Source organism: Triturus cristatus, chromosome 11 (assembly GCF_964204655.1).
Source record: "Triturus cristatus chromosome 11, aTriCri1.1, whole genome shotgun sequence".
NCBI classification, from domain to species: Eukaryota; Metazoa; Chordata; class Amphibia; order Caudata; family Salamandridae; genus Triturus; species Triturus cristatus.
In genome coordinates, this window is record NC_140594.1 from 967,942,548 (window position 1) to 967,963,845 (window position 21,298).

General features: G+C 47.1%; 1 protein-coding gene across 1 annotated transcript in view; it reads left to right on the forward strand.

Moving 5' to 3' along the window:
- Positions 1–21,298, forward strand: part of ITM2C (integral membrane protein 2C) — a 288,035-nt gene that overhangs the window by 160,320 nt on the left and 106,417 nt on the right. The window lies entirely within an intron of this gene.

Genomic DNA, 21,298 nt, shown 5'->3' on the forward strand with positions numbered 1-21,298 from the left:
GGAGTTAACCACTGGGTATCTCATGTAAACAGAAACGCAGAAATGGTACATTCTGATGGTAAATGTGGCTGTGGATTAGGTACTAAGTGTGACAATTTACATATTTCATTAGGTTGTCAAAAATTTGTGCCACAGCGTAAACTGTTTTTACGACCCGTCTTTTTAAAATATGGTATAACTGAGCGCCTGCTAGCAATTAAACTACTTACTGACATGCCATACTTCGATATAGCAATTGCTATGGCAAAATATATGAAGGTGGTAAAAAGGACCATGTTGGAACCACATATGGTTGGATAGAAATTGGCATGGAAATAAAGTGGGGCATGCTCTTAGTAAATAGTGTTTAGGCTGTAACACCAGTTTTGCCCGAGACTGTGTTTCTCATTGGAAATGTAATGAGTATTTTTATAAGAAACTTGGATGTTGTTGGAGGGACGTAGGAATTGACCTTTTAACTTATTAGTTAAATTGTTTTGTATGTGTTTTAAATTATTTACTGTAATATGTTTTATGTTGTTTAGCGACCTATGGTCTAAATAAACGTATTTCTAAACTGAACTGAGTCTGTGAATTAAAAGCATTGAGGAGTGTGGAGGGAGTTTTGGCCTTCAGCTATGTGTGCTTTATGTTAGATATGTATCCTCTTTTTCTCTGCATATCTTGTCCAGCTGCACATCATTAACCACCTCTCTTTCCTCTTCAACATCCTCTTTTCACTCTTCCCCGAATGCACTTCCTCGCATCTCTGTCACTTCACTGTCCCCAAGCATACACTGCACTCCCTCAAATGTAAGCACTTTTGTTTCTCTTACTTTTGCCTCGCAAACATTTTGACATCTGTATACCCCTTCACACACACATCCACAGAATTTCAGTTGCAAATGGAATACATAAACATTGTTCCGTGTGCTCTGCAGAGAGGCCAACCCATTGACAGGCACTTTGTTTGGCTTGAGCCTTAGTGCCTGCATGCTCAGTCAAAGCCACTCATAAACACCTGGCATGGCTCAAGCCTCGAAGTATGCACAGGGAAAAATATAGATAAACAACAACATTATAAAGTAGCTAACTTTTGGGGAATGCAAGATTAAGTAAAGTATGAGAAATAAGAGAGGAACTAAGGGCCTTATGTAGGTGGGCTGGCATTTACCACTTCATAAATACCGAATCATACCGATTCGGTATTTATGAAGTGGTAAATGCAATGTAGGTAATGAGTCGGTAAATATTACCGACTCGGAAAAATTCGGTAATTACCGAATCGGTATTTACCGATTCGGTAATGAGGCATACCTTCCCATTGATGGGAAGGTATGCCTCATTACCGAATCGGTAAATACCGATTCGGTAATGGGGGAGCACATGCAAGGGTGGCAGGGTGTCACATTGACACCCTGTTGCACCCCTGATTCGGCCATGTGTGCACATGTGGCGCACATACATGCCCTAAGGGCATGTATGTCTGCCACATTGCACACTTAAACGTGCACAAAAATGCTTTTTTACACATATTCGTCATTTACCACCAACCTTTAGTTGGTGGTAAATAACGAATCCCCACACCCACCACACACTCCCCCTACATCTCATTTCATGATTCGGTATTTACCGAATCGGTAATATTACCGAATCGGTAATTTTACCGATTCGGTACTTTTACCGATTCGGTAAATACCGAATCATGAAATTCTCCCCCTACATCTCAAAAGCCAAAATACCGGTCTGTAACGGTATAATTACCGAAAATCGGCCGTTACCGACCGGTATTTGGCTTCCTACATGAGGCCCTAAATCACTGAAATGTATTGCCTCAACGTTTTTACCATTCATTGTTTGCAAATCAATCCATGTTTTTGGCATCAGTTTTAACTTAGGGGCATGAAGACACAGCCAGTTTTAATACAATACATGAGAGAACTGTCCACTGTAAGAACATATTTCTCACTTTGCACTTGACTCGTATAGTTGGATCAACTTCCCAAGGGAACAAGAACCCTGCTCATTATTTGGATCCATTTTGCCGGGGAACAAATGCTGCAGCTCCTGCTGTCAGGGCCTGGGGTGCCACAATGGGAGAGGTTAGCTTGATGAGAGGTCGCAGCACAATATCATTAACACAGCATTAGCCTGCAAACACTAATCATTATTGAGAACAAGGCACCAAATTAGACGTGCTTGTATCCCATCCCATGTATGAGGAAAGGGTGGGATCTTTTGCCTGTGAATAACGGCCGTCTGAAATGACGCGGGGATGACGTTGATTGTGTCACTGGCCTATAGAGTGCATACCGCTATAGACCACACTGGCAATGAAGGGCTTAAAAACAGAAAGCCCTGCGTCGTGCGTCACAGTTAAGAAAGTTGATTTACTGCCTGTCTTCCCTCTCCTGCTTAAGAGCAAGGTGGGGTAGGCAGCCTGAAACAGACAGTCCAGACTTAAATAAATTGATTTATTTAGAGATTTGATCGTATCTCTAAATAAATCCATCTATTTAATATGTTTTTATGTAAATTTTAAGGAAATCCAAGGGGGCGCAGCCCCTGAGCCCTAATGGAGAAACCACACCTGCTACTGTCAGATTTATCAGGTCTTCCAAAAGTAAGAGAAACAAGATGACCACCATTTAAATTACTATTTAAACACTGGATGACTGAATTACCCATAATCCAGAACCAGTGTTGGGAATTAGGTTGAGGCTTGTGACTGATTTCAGCTCACTAAGTGATTATTTTGTGTTGTATAGGATTGAATTGCAAGTGTGTTTTGCTATGTGCGGAAACCATGATTGAGTTGGCCATTCATGAAACTCGGACCTGCCCTGGCCCTCCTCTGGGCACCTGTGTGGCAAAATCCTAGTCCAACAAGCGCACAGGAGTGTGTACATGGACACACACCACACACCCACATCACAGACACTTCCCCATATCTTTACACTACCCTGACCAATACATTTTAAACACACTATGAACTACTTCTTCTGCAGCGGCCGGCCAGTGTGGTGAACCTGTTACAATATGCAGAAAGTCACCACTGCACTTACTTACAAAATCAGAAAAGACTACAGAGGTCGAACTCAGGAAATACTGCAGCAGGCAAAATGGAGTATTGGCACACAGTGCAAAATTTGTAGTAAATTTTTCTTAGGAGGCCTCACTCATTCCACGATTGGACACAGCCCACTTTCACTCATGGTGCTGCCCACTTCTATCTTTTGTGGATACTGATACCTGCCTCTGGTGCTGCCCACTTCCACCATCAGCTCAATCAGTACATTGATTTGTAGAAAAAAGTGGCAGGCACCAACTATCTCTCTGGAGGCTGTGAATCACAACACCTGCAACATTACTGCGTACCCCTCCCTACTCTCCCCCCCTACATGGAGTACTATGCAAAGGTCTCTGGTGCTCAGTACACAGTGGTTGGCTATGCACCTGTAGGGCATGCTATGTTTTGTCCACCCGCCTGTTAACTACCAGAGATAGTGTTGTAACACATGGACCTGCTGCCAGCAGGAATCAGTATGACTTCTCCTCCTTTTGCGGTCTACACAGCAACCAATGACGAAAGCAGGCTACCACTCTGGTTCAGAACCACTATTTTGGACCTTTGATTAAAAAAAATCATAACTCTGTTCACACTTATTGGATTTTTGTTGTTTTGGTGCCATTTTATTTGATAACATTTACTCTATTCTTAATTGGTTTGGGATTTTTCTTGTGTTGTATTTTGACTTTAATCCTGGATGAGTACTGCATAAATATTTACACATTGCCTCTAACTTAAGCCTCTCTGCTCTGTGCCTCAGCTTCTAGTGGGTTGAGCTTCTGTTAATTTAGTGTCTTTAGTGGTTCACCCTGACAAGAATTGTGATTAATATTTGAGGTGGCTTCTCCCCTCCCTCTACTAATACTTCAATTTCTTACAGCATCAATGGAGGATTGAGGCAGCAGAGAGGAGCATGACTTAACCTGGAATTCACTAACCACCGCCAGTGAGGGATCTAAGACTGAAAGGGATACACCTATCACACTCACCAAGAACCCATCCTAACATATACAAAACATCCAGCTGATCTAATTCAATTAAAAATAACTTTATTCAGAGAACATTTTTGCCCATAAAAGTGACATAAATACATCATATAAAAACATTTCAAGAAGGTTAAACGGACATACATCAAGACAATAAATACAAAAATGACAGAAAATGATGGCAGAGTTTAGAACAACAAAGTGCCACGGGCCCTTACAGAATTGTTTAAGAATAAGCCTACATGTAAACAAATTTACATGTCAGATAATTGCAGCACCAGTAAAAATATGGCTCTAAACTGCCTAATATTATAGTACTTATTTTTAAACAGAGGAATTAAAATGACCTAGTATAAAATTCATAAAATGTACAAAACAACATAAAATCTATCATTGATTGACCTGGTTTGCCATCACACGGGCACGGAATAGCCACAAGGTTTAGCTGAAAGACAAAGGGAAAACACAGTAAATATTTAACAGTATCAGCTCTGAACCTGAATAACAAAGAGAGCTCCCATCGCCCACATGACTGCCACAGGTAAACAGGGGGGCAATCTTGGACTCTCAAAGACAAATATGCCACAATCTGGGTTTTTCCTTTCATGCTTCTGAAATGCCGTTCCTTTGCATCGTTATAAAAAACTGACGCTACTTCCTTTTTTGTTAAAAGTGCAACATAAATCTAGCTCTGCAAAAGCCCTCTGTATACCAATTCTACCCATTTCTGTTTCAACATATGCCAACCGGGGATTCGAAGGCCAATGTCACAAGAGAGGCAATCGAGTATTATATCTCTGGTCAAAGAGCCTTCTCATTTCTCCAGATTGACAGCCAGAATATTAAGGATCTAACTCTAATTTAGTCAATTATATATTGCAGGTTGAGTTCTTTGTGGAAGATATTGTGAGGGGTGGAGATTGGTACTGCAAGAAGCCGCCTGCAAAACCTATTTTCTTCATATTGTATGGCTTCGCAGTTTGCAATCCCCCACAGATCAGCTCCATAAATTGCAAAAGGAACACATTGGGATTATTAGATCTGCAACAAAGGTGCCAATTTCAAGACAGAAAAGGGAGCTGATTGCCTAAGATAACTGGGTCGGCGATGTACAATACCATGGGTCCATGCACCAGACGTGGCAAACATGACTCCCACACATGGGAAGCTATTAATACTAGTCAGTCAATTTTCACCCACAAAGAGAGTGGAGAGCTGGGTGCAACGTGGGCCGTACCCCATAATATGTGACTTAGAGAAATTGTTGCAAAAATCGCGGTTGGTCATATATTCCACAAAGGCAAATAGTAATAGGCGAGGCGCTTTTGGTGTGCGGGGCATGAGCACTGCATCATCTGCATATAAAAGTGGTGGTCAGTGACTCCCCATCCCCCTTAATTACAGGAACATCACTAGTAACCCTTGCTAAGAATGGGTGCAAATCATTAATATATATAGAATAAACAAAAGAGGGGGCAGCATACACCCTTGTCTAACACCCCTGCCACTCTTTATATCATTAGTTACATCTCTATTGTTGCTAATTCTGACCCGAGCTCTCATGTCTACATGCACATATGCCTGAAAGTGAACAAGGGGAATATCCAGGCCCTACAATAGCAACATTTGCCATAATTTGGGTCGACTGACACAATCAAAAGCAGCAGTTAAATCCATGAAAGCCAAATGCAGGGGCAGTTGCTTTGCAACAGTATATTTGCCTATTACCAGGTTCAGGTTTAGACATTGCTTGATTGTCCCAATCTTTTTTTTGAACCCATATTGAGAAGGATGCAAGATAGGCTCCACTTGAGCCCCCTCCTAAATTCTGTTGTAAATAACACGCCCTAAGATTTTAACAGTGGTGTTGGTCAGCGAGATTGGCCTGTAGCAGCTAGGGTCATCTCTGTTACCCTTCTTAAATATAGGGACAATAATTGAGGTGCTCCAGGAAGCAGGCAAGTCAGAATGTACAAGGTTAGTCAGAAGATGGGCCCAAATATCAATGTTATGTTTCAATAGATCTATCGGAACACCATCAGACCCAGGTGCTTCCCCCCCCTACACTTTGTGAGTTGGCCTCTTTGACCTCAGCCACAGTTATCTTCACATCTGCCAGTTTCCTGCTATCGATATCAAAAGCATCCGCCGCTAGGGGGGGGCAGCATAAACGTTTCTAAATTGGGCTCCCCATACTTCACTGATAATATGACAGGAACCGGAAATACTAACTGATTTTTACATCTCGTATCCGAAACGGTAGCCCACAAATGCCTTCTATCTTTCGTATGGGCTGCCTGCTCTAGTGAGCCCCATTGTCCACATACTTCTACCTGCCATCGTTTAGCTTTGACAGCCTTGTACTGCTCCCTCTAGATGGAGACTAGTGCTTGATCTCTTTGCTTTTTCCCAAGTGCTATTCCCAAATTCAGATTAGCCACAGTACAATCATGATTAAACCGGTGATGTAACATAATAAAGGGCTGCACAGGTTTAAGGATGGCTCTTTTGACACTACAACAAAGATCATTAAATGCAGCCATAATCTGGTGTGCAGTGTCCTCTTCCACCAAACAGACTTCCACAACCTCATATTCTCTCTTTTAATACTACTTCTAGGGTTCATGAAGGTTCACGTATTCTCCATATCAACTCTAGATTGTCCGTGGTCAGTTGAAGGTTACAAGCCCTAATGTCTCTCTTATGCATTTTCCTAGGAACCAATAAAAGGGCAACCTCAAGAGGTTATTGGAACAACAGATTAATACATAAGAACCTCCTCCAGGCTCCTTGTGTCAAATATATAATCTATCATTGAAAATGCACCTCTACCTCTACATGTTGGTAGGACAATAGTGTCTTTCTCTGCAATTTCCATTGTATCCACTAAATCAAAGGAAGTTAATATCGACTCCAACTCCAGGCTTCGATAATCCAGCCCACCTGCAAGGGGGATTTGAGTGTTTTGGTTTGGGGGGAGTTGAGCATTAAAATCACCAGCAAGACAAAAATACAGTGCATGACCTTGGGTGACAACCTTTTCAGATAACTTGGTGAGGTAGTACGATAACTCTAGAAACTTAGAATTAGGTATGTTAACAAAATCATTGTTATAGAAATTAAGCAGGTGAAGGTTCAGATGAAGTCGCCATAGTTTCACTTGAAAGCTAATCCTAGCCAAAATCTCCATGTGATCACTTAGAGCTATATTCACCCACACTGCCAACCCACCAGCTTCTCGACCACATCGCGATTTGGTAGCTGAGACACTGCAACGTTGAAACCCATCAAAAAGAGAAGACACAACCTCTCACGTTTCCCATAACATGGCAATGTCATAGCTTTTGATAAATGACAGCCAGTCAGGGAGGCATAGCTTAGAATGGAGCCCAGCCATGTTCCAACTCACAATTCTTACCAGGGTGCTCTCAGCAGTAGGAGAGGCGATAGTGAGGTTAGCAGCCCTTACAGTTGAAATAATCATTGAGCTGGGCAAAGACTGCTCAAGGGCCGCAGCCACTGGTAGTCATTTTACATCTTCTAGGCTGTTAAGTACTTCAAACCTATTTGTGCAATTGAGTGGGTGCATTTCCCAGGAGGGAGCAAATGGGAAAAATGGTGGTACTACAGGCTAAATTAAAATAGCAGAGGGGTAGCGACACAATCTGTGGGTTGGTGTGTTGTGGCAATTCTTTATGTCTCAAAATATTACGTAGATGAAATGGGAACCTAAAGTTTACCACTATACAAATACCTGAAATGTCCTTATGTCCCCGGCCCACCCATTCTACCCTCCGCACCATAATGATTTCTTCTGCATTCCTGGTATCACAGTACTTATGTCTGTTTAGCCTGTGAAGTTTTGTTCTTTAATTGCACCCAGGATTCAACTGAGCCCGTCTTCAGGAGAGGAACAACAGCAAGTACCACACAAATGGGCAAGATGCAGGTGGTAAATTCAATATGTCTTTACTGGGACCAGTAGACTCTAAAGCTCCTATAGAAAAACCGTTGGGGCTACTCCTCTGAGTTACTATATCCTCAGTCGGAGTAGTAGTGCCTATAGAGGCAGCCTCTGAGACAGTGACCTTGCTTAACTGGGTTCTAGCAACTTGTGTAGAACTTCCCTGTAAGGGCGCTGTCCAATCTTATGTGATGATGACTAAGTTGGGTCTGCAATGTGGGACAAGAGGTATTCCCAATATTAGAGGCCTTGGTTAAATCAGAAAAAACTGTTAGGAGCCCTTCTATGAGATCCAAGCGTGCTATGATGGGACTCCATTTTTGGTCCAGAATTGCACTGAATTGGGTAATCAGTATTAGTGTTTAACATTTCCCGGGCCTGTTCCCCTTCTGGTGAGAGCGTCTGTGTCTGCAATGCTCAGGTCTCACAATAGGGTTTAACACAGGATAATAGCGGTGTTTAATTGTAGATGCTGTAGTGAGTGCCTTACGGTGCAAAAAGGGGTGGTGATGGACGGAGCATCAGAACCAATCAAACACTCACACCCAGTCAACAGATCTGGGTTTGATCCATCACTGTTCTTTAGCCCACTCTGCCACCCCAGTTCAGACATGGCCATATGCAAATCAGTCTGACCCTGTGCCTCATGGGAACAGTCCAACCCGAACTGCCAAGCCATGCCTTCCCTGGACCGGAAACAAGCTTCCTTGGACCGGTTTCTGGCATTTCAGCCGTCTTCAGCCAGGCTTGCTTGAATCCAGTGGCAAAGTGAGCAAGGGACTCACGTGTGAGCATACCCTGCCAACTTATGGCGAACAAAACGGTGCAAAAAGGGGTGGTGATGGATGGAGCATCAGAACCAATCAAACACTCACACCAAGTCAACAGATCTGGGTTTGATCCATCACCGTTCTTTAGCCCACTCTGCCACCCCAGTTCAGACATGGCCATATGCAAATCAGTCTGACCCTGTGCCTCATGGGAACAGTCCAGCCTGAACTGCCAAGCCATGCCTTCCCTGGACCGGAAACAAGCTTCCTAGGACCGGTTTCTGGCATTTCAGCCGTCTTCAGCCAGGCTTGCTTCAATCCAGTGGCAAAGTGAGCAAGGGACTCACGTCTGAGCATACCCTGCATCTTATGGCGAACAAAACGGTGCAAAAAGGGGTGGTGATGGACGTAGCATCAGAACCAATCAAACACTCACACCCAGTCAACAGATCTGGGTTTGATCCATCACCGTTCTTTAGCCCACTCTGCCACCCCAGTTCAGACATGGCCATATGCAAATCAGTCTGACCCTGTGCCTCATGGGAACAGTCCAGCCTGAACTGCCAAGCCATGCCTTCCCTGGATCGGAAACAAGCTTCCTAGGACCGGTTTCTGGCATTTCAGCCGTCTTCAGCCAGGCTTGCTTGAATCCAGTGGCAAAGTGAGCAAGAGACTCATGTCTGAGCATACCCTGCCAACTTATGGCGAACAAAACGGTGCAAAAAGGGGTGGTGATGGACGGAGCATCAGAACCAATCAAACACTCACACCCAGTCAACAGATCTGGGTTTGATCCATCACCGTTCTTTAGCCCACTCTGCCACCCCAGTTCAGACATGGCCATATGCAAATCAGTCTGACCCTGTGCCTCATGGGAACAGTCCAGCCTGAACTGCCAAGCCATGCCTTCCCTGGATCGGAAACAAGCTTCCTAGGACCGGTTTCTGGCATTTCAGCCGTCTTCAGCCAGGCTTGCTTGAATCCAGTGGCAAAGTGAGCAAGGGACTCATGTCTGAGCATACCCTGCCAACTTATGGCGAACAAAGCGGTAAAAAAAGGGGTGGTGATGGACGGAGCATCAGAACCAAGCAAACACTCACACCCAGTCAACAGATCTGGGTTTGATCCATCCCCGTTCTTTAGCCCACTCTGCCACCCCAGATCAGACATGGCCATATGCAAATCAGTCTGACCCTGTGCCTCATGGGAACAGTCCAGCCCGAACTGCCAAGCCATGCCTTCCCTGGACCGGAAACAAGCTTCCTAGGACCGGTTTCTGGCATTTCAGCCGTCTTCAGCCAGGCTTGCTTGAATCCAGTGGCAAAGTGAGCAAGGGACTCACGTCTGAGCATACCCTGCCAACTTATGGCGAACAAAGCGGTAAAAAAAGGGGTGGTGATGGACGGAGCATCAGAACCAAGCAAACATTCACACCCAGTCAACAGATCTGGGTTTGATCCATCACCGTTCTTTAGCCCACTCTGCCACCCCAGTTCAGACATGGCCATATGCAAATCAGTCTGACCCTGTGCCTCATGGGAACAGTCCAGCCCGAACTGCCAAGCCATGCCTTCCCTGGACCGGAAACAAGCTTCCTAGGACCGTAGTGAGTGCCTTAAGCACCTCTCCTGGTATCCTCTTTGAGGGTCAGGCTGGCTCATGCATAAAAGTTTAGGTGAGTTTGACTGAATAGAAACATTGGTTTGTACAACAACAGATGCGCCGATATCAACCGGAGAAACAGTAGAGAAACTGGAAACAGGAAGGGCTGAACAGGCTGTAACACCAACTGAGGGATGTGAATGGCTAACCTCATCTTCTTCTTGTTTTATGGGATGGCCGAAGTCCAGGGAGAGTCTACGCTCGGCCAACACGATTTAATTTGAAATTACACCAACAGCTCTTGCCAGCATGTTGTCAATTGTAACAGTAAAGTGGGAGGTTGTAGACATCCTTGCAACCTTACGCCTGTCCATCATGAAATAAATACCTTAGGCCCTCCTGGACAAAAGAACAGTGGAAATATGACAGCAAACTGATTCCTACTGGGCCACAAAGAGAGGTGGCCCATCCCAACCTCGTGCAGGCATGACTGCAGAGGCGCCTGCTCTTGGCCCAGTCTTGGCCCGGGCGTGACCGGGTGTGTCATGCTTGTGTCTCTTGCAGCGGGCACCTGTAGCTGGACTTATGTGCATCCTGGAGCGAAAGAATGGCAGGAGCCGTCCTCTGACGGCTGACCTGCTGGGAGATGAAGTCCTCTAGACCACACAGCCTCCATAAGTGTGTCTCACACAGCGGAAGCTTGTAGCAGGACTTATACGCCTCCTGGCATGAAGGAATGGCAGCGGCCACCTCTGACTGCCTGCCTGCTGGGAGATGGAGTCCTCTAGCCCCCACAGCCTCCAAAAGTGCATTCCCCCTAATGTAATTAAACCACTCCTTGATTCAATTGCAGATTTTATGGAGAATTTCAACCTTCAACGAACTCAGCAAACGTCTTTACTATGGTATGTGGTCCTCCGCCTGTGAAAACTCATCCTAATTTTGTTAATGATATTTAAGTTGATAGAGTGTGTAGCTTTAAGCTTTTGGGGGGTCTTTGGAAAGTGCATTTAACTGAGATGACGAGCGCACTTTCAGTTTGAGAGTAGGCCTGGGTGGTGAACTCCGCTCTGCTTGTGGAATTTGCGGAGTTTTCCGCACTCCGCATTATGCAGAGATCGCGGAGTTTCCAAAAATGAGTTTTTTTCCTCGCTCGCATTCACCAACGCCAAGTTGGCAAGCGCGAGCGAGAAAAATCAACTTCCCGGTGAGAATTTTCCTCGTTCGCCATCGTGAACATCAAGTTGGCGAGCGCGAGTGTGGAAAATAAACCTGCCGGCAAGATTTCTCAATGCGGGGGGGTCAGGTTTCTCATTGCGAGTGGTCACGTATGCTCGCGAACGCTCGCCTTGAGAAACTGTCCGTTCGCATTGAGAAATCTGCCGCTCGAGTAAAAATCTACTCGAGCGGCAGAAAAGGAAAGCCTGCACTGTGCATAGTGCCGTTCGTTATGATCGCATAGTGCGAACAAGCATCCAGCATTGTGCAATCACCGCAAACAGCATTTTTGCATCAAACTCCGCTGCTCGCGGAGATCTGCGTAATGCGGTGGAGTTTTTTTTACCACTTTGCTGAGTTTCGCGGAGCACAACTCTGCGAACTCCGCCCAGGGTATTTTGGGAGGGCAATTGAAACGGTCTTTAGGTCTTTTTTTAAAATTGGGGATTGCTTATTTGGAAGATGTCATTAGATTTCACCCACTATTCCTATGGTTTTCTATTTGGGCCAAGGTTAAGACAAGCTTCAATCGCTGGGTGATTTCAAATTGCATAGCTTTCGACTCAGGGCACCTGATTCCCTGGATGAATTACAGTAAAACGTGGTTTGATTTGTTGAAAGAAACGGGAGCTATTTTTGATTCCAGAATTAATTCATCTGCGAAAAACACTGTGAAATCTCTATTCTTTGAAAGGTGTAAGGAGGATAGGTTAGCAAGCGAGTTGCGCTCAAACCTTCGTTTATATTTTCATCACTAATAGCAATTAACCTTATTTTACTTTTGCAGGTAGTACGAGCGCATATTTTTGTTTTCTTGTTTTCGGGTAAACAGTGTTCATTTACTATTTACTTTACCAAAGATTGTCTTATAGAGAGAAATCACCTTTGTGTCCATGTGAGAAATCGTTCTTTGCAATCCACCATGCATTTTATGTTTTTTATCAATTGTATATGATACCTATAGGACACCTTTTAGGTGTAAATCTTTTTATTGATAGAAGACAGAAATGCAGCAAAACAATACAGTGCCATCTGCGAGAAGCCACGCAGGATGTACAAGACAATAAGGCAAGGGACAAAAACAGAACCCAACTCCCCCCTCCCCCAATCTCCTCCCACCCCCGCCCCCACTTTGTGCCCCTCCCCCACAGCCACCCACGGGAACAACAGAAGAGAGGATCAGAGCCGCCTCAGGATATATCATGTTGATGGGGGTTGGACTGGATCTTGCAGCAGCGTAGGGAGGCACAGTAAGCACAAGTATCTGGGGCAAGTAAGCTCCTGCATTTCTAACCTCAGCAAAGTCAGGAAAGGATGCCACAGTTCCGCAAAGGAGGCACCATCCTCTTGGAGCGAAAGGGAGATACGTTCCATGCCTAGTGCATACCACAGCCTATGCAACCACCCTTGGAACGTGGGGTTCCTATCCATGCCCCAATAAGACAGTATGTTTTGCAGGGCCCCGACTAAGGCAATTCCCAATTGTGTGCCCCTGCGCGATCTAATGGGGAAATGTAAGTGCATTGGGCAAGCCCAGGAGGTTCTACTCCTGGGAAACGCGGTATTTGTGTATTGAAGTGTTTGTCTATTTCATTGAGGATGTGTCCCCAGTATGATGTGAGTGCTGGACATTCCCACAGCAAGTGCGTCAATGTGCTCTTGGACCCACAATTTCTCCAGCAGCCTGAGGTGCGGCTGGGGTTGCCCTTATGTAATCTGGGAGGTCTGTGATACCAATATGACACAATCTTGGTAGCTGTGTCTATGCTGGATATATTTTGCGCTGTTGAGCCTGGAAGAAAATGTCTCCCCATTCCTTCTGTGATAATGTATGCCCCAGTCCTGCGGATTTGGCCGGTTGTTCCGGGGCCGCAGAAAGTGGTAAAGCTCTGTGATAAGATGCTTGCTTGACTGTTTAGTGTGTAACCACTTCTCATATGAGGTGAATGGCTTCTGTGTCCCCTAGCGTGTCGAGGGATGCATGACCCAGTGGCGTATCTGCTGAAAATGATAGGGCTCAGTCTCCTGCAATGCGAAATCTGTGCGGAGGTCCTAGAAAGTCAGGGGACTTTCCACGCCAAAAAGATGGCCAATAGATCTGTGCCCCTCTCCGTCCCAGTGCCTGAAGGGGTGAAATCGGGATTGCTGGTTATAGGCATGAGAGGCGATGGAACAGAGGTAAGGCCACACCGTACAGCGGTCATATCCCAAGCTCTTAAGGTTGCCCGCGTGACCAGCGATCTGTAGAGCCTTGAGGGGCACCGAGATTTGTGGATAAAGGTGATCTTCCACAGGAACAGGCCAGCCAAGGCTTGTTCCATAAAAAAACAATGCTTTTCGGATTCGCTATGGGTAGCCCGGTAACAGCAATCGATATTGGGGATCCAGAGACCGCCCTCCGCTGGGGGTTAGTAGCTCAGGTCCCTGTTCATCCTAGGTTTTTTAACTGCCCAGACAAAAGAGAGGAATTCTTGTTGAAGTGCTTTCAAGCTACTGGGGGAGGCACTACAGGGAGCGTTTGGAAGAGATATTATATTTACGGACGCACATTCATTTTGAGTGCCGCACGCGGCCCAGTCACGAGAGGCCAAATGGCCGTCATCGGTGAAGATCCCATCAGGTCTGCAACAGAAGATGATTGTAATTTAAGGTGACTGTATCCTGAATTGAGGTCGCCAGGTTTATGCCCAGGTATGGTATTGATTCCAGCTCCCACTGAATTGAGCATATCTGTTTAAGGGCGTCCCTGGTAGAGGGCTGTAGGGAAAACCCCAAAGCTTGTGACTTAGAGACATTAACCCGGAAGCCCGGAGCTGCTGCAAACGTCTCTAGTTCTGCAAGAAAAACCAGGATCGAGGTCAGGGGGGCCTCAAGTGGAGCGATGACATCATCCGCATATAAACGTATGGTGTGGTGTTGTCCCCCTAACTGGACCCCGGTGATCAAAGGATTCTCCCGCAGCCTCTGGGCCCATATACAGAGCAAATAACAGTGGGGAAAGCAGGCACCCCTGCCTCGTTCCCCGTGCTATCGGAAAGGGCTCTGAGATCTATCCGTTCACTCACACCGTGACTGAAGGGCGGCTATAGCTACTGAATACCCACTTGTGAAAGCGATTCCCCACACCGAACTGCTCCAGGGTGGCCTCTGGAAATGGCCAGTGCACCCCGTTGAATGCCTTTTCAGCGTCGACTGACAACACCACTCGCTCCTCCGGTTGATGGTGGGTCTTATCAAGGAGGTGGAGTATTCTCCGTGTGTTGTTGCCACATTGCCTAGTCACCACAAATACCGCCTGGTCTGGGTCCACCAGACCCGTCATCAGTGGCCCCAGCCTAGCAGCCAAAATTCCTGTAAAGCGCTTTAGGTCAATATTCAATAGAGATATGGGCCGGTATGAGGTGCAGGACCGACCGTCCTTGCTGGGCTTGTGGAGAACAACAACTGAGGCGAGGAGCATTGTGGGTGGGATTTCAGAAGTGTCCCCTATTGCATTAAACAGTCGGGTTAATAACGGTGCCAGGATAGTACAGAAGGTTTTATAAAAAATAGCGGTAAACCCATCAGTGCCCAGAGATTTGAGATGTTTGAGTCGGGCAATGGCTGAGATCCCCTCCTCAGTCTGAATTGGGCTATAAAGATTGGAGGCCTGATCCGGAGTCAACCGGGAATGGGTTATCCCCTGTTCGTACATTTGCTGCACTGTACACAATGTAGCGTAAAAATCCCAAAACCCATGAGAGATGTCAGCATCCTGAGTATGTTCAGAGCCCTTCACATTGCAAACTTCTGGACCGTAGTCAGTTTATGGGCCAACAGGCGCGCACACCTATTCCCCCTGTGTAGAACAAGTGCTTCAGTGGTAGGGCAGCATACCCTTACAAGGTCAAGGCCAGCCAGCTGCCAGCGCACTGCCTCCAGTGGCCGCCAGACCCGAGGTGCCCCGGTCCGCTTATGTATACACTCTAGCTCCTGCATTTGTTTGGAAAGTTCTTCTCTTTTGTCCCTATGGATCTTGTTGTCCACCGATGACGTGGTGGTGAGATCCCCCCCTTGCCACCAGCATGAGTGTTTCCCATATAGACATGATTGGGATATTCGGGGTATCACTGAAGGCCAGGAATTCCTCCAGTGTCTTGGTTTGGCGCTGCACGACTGTGGGGCTATGAAGGAAGGTATCGCGCAACCGCCAAGAGTATGGTGGTCTGTCTGCGAGAGGTATTGCTAGCGTCAGGGTCAGTGCAGCATGGTCTGAGAGCGTAAGGGTTTCGATGTCTGAGGCATGCATCAAGGGAAGCAGGGATTGGGAACCAATGAAATTGTCAATCCTAGCGTAGGTCTTATGTGCACGGGAATAGAATGTGTAAACCATAGTGTGGGGGTGGAAGGAGTGCCATATGTGAACCAGCCCCACATCCTGTAACCATTCCCTCCCACGCTTGGATAGGGCCCCATTTTGTCCCTGCCGTTGAGCTGAGCGGTCTAACTGATTATTGAAGACTGTGTTTATATCGCCTCCCACCAGAAGCTGCTGGTCTGGGGAGGCCATTAGGACTGTCACTGCTCTACGAAGAAACGCCTCTTGGCCCTCGTTGGGTGCGTATATGGAGGCAAGCATAAGAGTGTGTGCGTCAATGGATATGAAGAAAACCAGGAGCTGCCCCTTGATTTCAGATACTTTTGCTCCCACCACCCCCTTGAAGTTGCGTGAGATAAGGATGGCAACTCCCTGCCAAAAAGGCTGGAGTGAGGAGAAGTATTGATGTGGGAAAGCCTTGAATCGGAGTCTATGGGTGTCCCTGGGTAGGAGACGCATCTCCTGAAGTAAGCAAATATGTGCACCGAGTGCTCAAGATAAAATAGGATAGCCCTTCTCTTGATTGGGTTGTTCAGCCCCTTTACATTCAAAGTGAGAATTGTAATGTTTGTTAGCATGTGGACCGGGGTCGAGGTGTACAGCTAAAGGAAATGCCAGTTTGTGCCAAGTGTCCCTGCTTGTGGACATCCTCATTGTGTTTAGAAGCGGAACTGGTAGGGGGCCATGCCCCGGTGCATGGACCAGGCATACAGAGGGATGTGGGAGGACATCAGAAAAGAAAAAGAACCCCCCAACAGAAATAAGTATACAAATATAGAAACATTTCATTTGGCAAACAAGTGTCCGGAGCTTCGGCACCTGGGAGATAGGTTGCGGGGTACCAGTCGCTGGTGTCTCTTCTGCACCCCCCCCCGAAGTACTGCTTATACTTGCGTTAAAGAGTCCCTGAAGACGGACATGGGGGGCCGCCAAATGTTCACCATTTATTCTTCTGTGGTAGTCGAGGACTGCTCAGAGGAGGCCCCGGTCAAAGACGCCAGGACCGCCAGTCGTTCCCTGGCCATGGTGTCCAGGTCAGGTCGCAATGCCGGGCTCTGGGGCTTGATGGTGGTACATCCATGACCGCTTTGGCACCTTCTACTTGAGTTGCTCTGTTGCAGCTTTACCACTGTTGGTTCATCAATGTCCAATTGCTTATAGGCTGCTGATAGAGAGCGCAATTGCCTGAGCTCCCCTTTGAAAGTGAAAATCAGTCAGAAGGGGGCCCCCATGAATATGAGATGCAGGCTGCCCTTAGGTGCGTAGTCATGGGTCTGTATGCCTTGCGCTTCACTAAAGTGGATGCTGCTAAGTCTTGGTACAGTGTGGGCCTCTGGCCTTTGTATTGGAAAGCGGAGTCATTCCTGGCTGCTCGAAGTATGCGCTCCTTAAGCTGGAAATCGTGCACATGTCAGGATGTCTGCCGGGGGGCTGGGGAGCCCTCTGAGGCCCCACTGTATGGGTACGGTCCAGCTTGATCAGGAAGTCCTGCGTTTCGTCCAGGAAGAAACAGAAGAGGTTGACCACTAGCGCCTCAATAGTGCCATCCTCCGAACCGTATGCCATGCCTCGTATGCAAATGTTATTTCACCGGGACCTGTTTACCAAGTCCTCCGTGCGGGCCTGAAGGTCAAGGTTCTGCTTTTATAATCGGAGAACTTCTTGCTGGAGGCCCTCTAGTTCCTCATCACAACCAGCTTTGCGTTCCTCCAGGGTGTTGACCCTCTCCCCCAAGGAGTCCATGTCTCGTCGCACCTCCCACAAGTCAGCCGAGAGGTCTCATTTCATAGCCGATAGGTCCTCATGGAAGGAGGAGAAAAGAGATTCGAGGAAGGTTCAGTCAATTGGGTACTTTGCTCCATCTGCTCCCTCCGTCTCTTCTGAGGCCTTCAAGGGGGTCTGGCCGCCGGACTGCGAGTTGGATGGTTTGAGCAACATTTCTTTTACTGATCTGTCCTTCCGTCCCTTACTGGCCACCATTGCAGGGTGCCGACGCCTTCAAGCCGGTGGTAAACACTGCAGCCTCTTGCTGAGGTGCCAGGAGGGCAGGCGAGCAGCCAGGCTGGCCAAGGGGGCCACCCCCACTTCCTCCGTTATGATCGGAGGACTCTCCTGGTATGCCCACTGAGTCTCAGCTGGGCGAGCTGTCCTAGTCCTGCCTTGCACTGGAGGCGCTACTATGTGCCCCCTAATACATGTCTAGGGGCCAAGCTACTAGCCACGGGCCCGGCGCCATCCTGTGAGCAACCTCAAGCCTCCGGAGTAGACCGCAGTAGGTCGGGTAGTAAGTGTCGTTTGAGCTGGAGAAGGAATGGGGCACAGGGCCCCCGATCCACAAGCCAGGCTGATATGAGCTCTCTGGGTGCTTGGGGTCCCGCTAGGGGCTGTCAATACTTTGGCCGCTCACTCCGGGAAAAGATGACTCCAGGAGGTCCTTCAGACCTTTTACAGGGTGTGGGATCAGCTCCACGCAGGCTCCTGTCCTGCGTTGGTTACACCAAGGGGTCAATGGCCCAGTCCCAATTAACAGTCTGTACAGGGAGGTCGCAGTCCACATGCACACGCCGGTCCTCTCATGCCCAAGCCCACGTATAGGCCACCGAAGGTGCCGCCACACTCAAGCCATTGCCCCGCTCTCTGCTCCGCTGCAACTTACCCTCCTTTACTACCTTCCTTGATTTCGGCCCCTGGAGTCCCCGGGACAGCTTCTCCTGCTGGTGTGAGGCCGTGAACTCGTCCGGTAAGTCAACCGAAGACCGTGGCCTTGCGTGGATCACTGAGGCCGACCTCTCCCACTCTGGAGTCTCCGGCTGACAAAGCTCTGCTCTCGGGCACTGCCTCCCCTTGTTTGGTCACCTCTGATGTGTCTGCGCTCCGGGCCTGGGGTGTCCCTGTGCGGCGGCCTCTCCGTCTCTGCGCCAGCTGCCTCGTGGCATCTGCAGGCCATCTGCACTACAATGCAGAGGCTGCCTCTTTGTGACATCCTTGCAGCGAGCGCCATGTCCGGCGATCACACACCGATGGTCCCCACACTAGTAGACTATCCTCCTCCAGGGGTATCCTGGGGGATGGGGTCACCAACCTCAGAAGCCCCTCTCTGTCGTTTTACGGAGGGCGCGGAGAGACCCGAGAATGCATCGGGTCGCCATCTTGGCCACGCCCAGGAACACCGGGAACACCTTTTAGTACCGCCATTGCGTTCATTTAAATTTAGACAGTATCGACCACCTTTTGTATATCAGTGTTTATCTGCTGTGTGGTGGCCCGCTTTATTCAGCAGTCTATCATAACTATTGTTTTTTTTTTGTTGTTGCATATAGCGCGAACTCGACCCGAAGGTATTGGAACGCTTTACATGAGCACCGTATTTACAATACACATTCAGGCACGGGGAGATTTGGGGCATATTATCAAGGACCGGCGTTAGAATTATCTCCGCTTTAGCGGCAGGAAACTGCCGCTAAAGCAGCGATAATGGGCTTGATAATATGCCGCAGAGAATTCTCATAGAAGCCCATGTTCACACCAGAACATGGGCTTCTTTTGGAATTCTCAAGGGCATATTATCAAGCCCATTATCACCGCTTTAGCGGCAGTTTTCTGCCGATAAAGCGGCGATTTAGACTAAAGATATTGAGGGCTGCCTTAGAGTTATGGTATAAAGTGAGAACGAGTTGGGGGATTGGTTATTACTCAGACCTGGCTCCTATATGGGATTCTCCTGGCACACCTCTTTGGCTTAAGGATTCCCTAGCCATTCCAATAAAACGTGCTGGTATTTCTATTTGGTCAGATCTGTTTGATGGTGAAGGTGTTTTTTCCTGGGAATATCTAAGAATTAGGATTGGTCCTGGCCTGTCCAGATTTAAATACCTCCAGATAACCTCTTGGTTTGGGGTGGAAAAGGAGAAGGACGAGATAAAAGGTAATAGGGAAATTGAGAGATTGTGTCAGCAAGGGTCCCTAATAAAGAAGGAGATTTCGGTCTGGTATAATTTTCTTCTAGCGGCAGATGACATCAAAATACCCAAGGCGATTGAAGTATGGAAATACTCCAATATGGGCCCTCAAGTTGAAGCTCTTTTTGAGCCTTCTTTAAAAACTCTTTATAAATTTATAAAGCCAGCCTGCCTAAAGAAAAATCACTTTTTTGTTATAAATCGACTCTACTACACTCCCTATAAGATTGCTAAGTTTGCCCCCCTCCTAAATGTCCAAGGTGCCATACCCCGTTAGCCAATGATGAGCATATCTTCTTACAATGTGAACATCTGGCGGCTTTCTGGAACGAAGTGGGGATATCCCTCCGGGACATTTTTAAATCCAAGGTGGAAGTAAATCCCTCATTGGTGTTCTTTGGAGCCGACGGGCATTTCTCTAGCTCCGCCACAGAGCAGGATAAAGGGTTACTAATGTACTTGATACTATTGGCCCGGAGAGAGATATGCAAGAGATGGAAGGATCCACTCCCCCCGAAAAGAGAGGTTTGGCTGAATGCGGCATTCATTATGGCTAGGTTGGAGTATGAGCGCTCTGTGGACAAGGTTGTAAATATCTGGCACCCGTTAATGTGTTGGGGCATTCGTTGAGCTTGATACCATCAGTCCAATGATTACACCATATCCCTGAGAAACATCAGAAGGGATGGCTCTGGTGATCCCAAGCAAGCGCGGTAAGCCACTGGGCCCCCCTGATCCATCTATACTTGTTGGCTATAAAATCCGCTGCTGCTTGATCAGGTGAGATGAGGACAAAAAAAAGATAAAGCGGTGATAATTTTAATGCCGGACCTTGATAATGTGCCCCTAAATGATTTGCCCAGAATCACAGGATGTGGTCGCGACCTCGAGGCTCGAACTCTGATTTCCAGCACCAAAGTCGGCAGTTTAGCTGACGGACCACATCCTCTCCCCAAGTTTAACTGCTCTTAATTTATATGTTTTCATTTTGTTTGTCTTTTTCTTATATGTTTTGTTTTTTAGGTGCTGTTCCCTATATCTTTTATAAGACCGAATAAAGGGGAATATTATCAAGACAGGGGATAAAATTATCGCCGCTTTAGCGGCAGAAAACTGCCGCTAAAACGGCGATAATGGGCTTGATAATATGCTCTATGGAATTCCAATTGAAGCCCATGTTAGATGTGAAGGGCATCTAACAAGGGCTTCAATTGGAATTCCATAGAGCATATTATCAAGCCCATTATCGCCGTTTTAGCGGCAGTTTTCTGCCGCTAAAGCGGCGATAATTTTATCGCCTGGTTTGATAATATGCCCCACAGACTTTTGACCAAATCTATGAGTACGAACGTGTTGGGTCCTAGCTACATCTGTTTTTTTATATTGCACAGAT